Genomic DNA, 1,896 nt, shown 5'->3' on the forward strand with positions numbered 1-1,896 from the left:
GTGTCCCCACTCCTGAGAACTCTGCCTGAGCACTGGCAGGGCTGCGCCCGCATGGATGTGAGTGAGGAACCCAGTGTCTGAGGTCCCTCTGGTTTACCAGAGAAAGTGAGCAGCTATGGCAATGACGGTCACCAGTGTGCCTAGAACTCAATGGCCACCATGAATACATATATTTTTTCTTCATTTAAAATTTTAATCAAAGCTTGTATATAAGATTACTTTATTCCTGCATCTCCTCAATTTTTTCTTCCTTGTATTTGCCCTTTTCCTTTCCTACTTGGTGAGATTTGACTTTCTGTTCAAGGATCTTTTTGTGGTCTTTGTCCAGTTTTAGGCTAGTGATAACCACCTTGCTGGGGTGAATGCCTAGATGGACAGTTGTGCCATTAGCCTTTTCCCCCTGCACTCATTCAGTGTAGATGACATATTTCTTCCTATAAATCTGGACTACTTTATCAATTTACTGACCTTTATAGTATCCTTGCACAACCTGAACTTCATTATCCTTTCGGTTAGGCATGGATTGAACATTGTACTTCTGTCTCAGCTCTTTGGAAAAAGGGGAAGACATAATCTTCCTGTGAATGTGGGAAGGTGTACTGAAACGTCTTTTGCGGTTCTTGCTTCGGTCAGAAGTCACAAAGGGATTGAACTTCATTTTGGCTGCTCCCACTTCGGTCTAGGTTTTTTAAAAGCTTCAAAATTTTTTAATTTGGCAGAGATGTGGTTCTTAAGTTTGATTTAGCTATTTGCAGCCATTTTCCAACGTTCCTAAACATCATTCTAAGACTCTCAGACTTTCAAAATAAACCATGAGGAACCCAAGCAGGTAGCCTGTGCAGTGGTACCCCGAAGCCACGCTGAGCTCAGGCCTTTGCTTGTGCAGTGGAGGGAGAGATCTGGCAATCAGACCTCTTGCCATGAGAAAACGCAAGGCCCCGGAAACATCTGGACACCTCACAGCACTCCATCAGGCAAATTCGTTCAGGGCAGCTAGATCTGAAACCTGAGGAACCAGGCTGACTCAGTTTTCAAAACAGTGCAGTCAGGAAAACATGTCAGATAAAAACACATTTTTGATCTTTAAAAACAAAATGGGTCAGGTGCAGTGGCTCACGCCTGTGATCCCAGCACTTTGGGAGGCTGAGGCAGGAGGATTGCCTGAACTTAGGAATTCGAGACCAGCCTGGGCAACATGGTGAAACCCTGACTCTACTAAAATACAAAAAACTATCTGGGTGTGGCAGTGTGTGCCTGTAGTTCCAGCTACTCGGGAGGTTGAGGCAGGAGAATTGCTTGAACCCGGGAGGCGGAAGTTGCAGCGAGCCGATATCATGCCGCTGCGTTCCAGCCTGGGTGACAGTGCAAGACTCCGTCTCCAAAAAAAAAACCCGAAAAACACAAGAAACAAAACAAAACAAAGAACCAAACCAAAACAAAATGACTCTAAAGTATTTGCAGTTTGTCCCTTAGCCAACTCAGATCCATATTATGTCATTATCGGTTACTCTTGGGCCCCAGGCTGTCAGTCATTTCAGAATCATTCTGAGAATCAGTCTAAATCATCTAATCATGATGATTTAGATCTGAAGTTCCTAAGACCAGCACTTGAATACCCAAGTAACCAGATGCCTCTCACTCTTGGTAAGCTCCACTGAAGGAGGATCCGAATGTCCCTGGTCCTACTATATCTGTGCCTACCACTTACCAGGTGGGTTCCCTCCCACATCACTGCAAAACAGGGCAAAGCACAGAGTCTAGTTCTTCTAGTGGTGATGTTAGTTTGTTAACTTGAGATCTTTCTAGCTTTTTGATATGGGCATTTAGTGCTATAAATTTCCCTCTTAACACTGCCTTAGCTGTGTCCCAGAGATTCTGGTACATTGTATCTTTGTT

General features: G+C 44.3%; 1 pseudogene; it reads right to left on the minus strand.

The window, feature by feature from the left end:
• Positions 1-220: 220 nt before the first annotated feature.
• On the minus strand, positions 221-658 carry LOC105554122 (annotated as a pseudogene).
• Between the last annotated feature and the right edge of the window lie 1,238 nt (positions 659-1,896).

Source organism: Mandrillus leucophaeus, unplaced genomic scaffold (genome assembly GCF_000951045.1).
Source record: "Mandrillus leucophaeus isolate KB7577 unplaced genomic scaffold, Mleu.le_1.0 Scaffold629, whole genome shotgun sequence".
Classification (NCBI taxonomy): Eukaryota; Metazoa; Chordata; class Mammalia; order Primates; family Cercopithecidae; genus Mandrillus; species Mandrillus leucophaeus.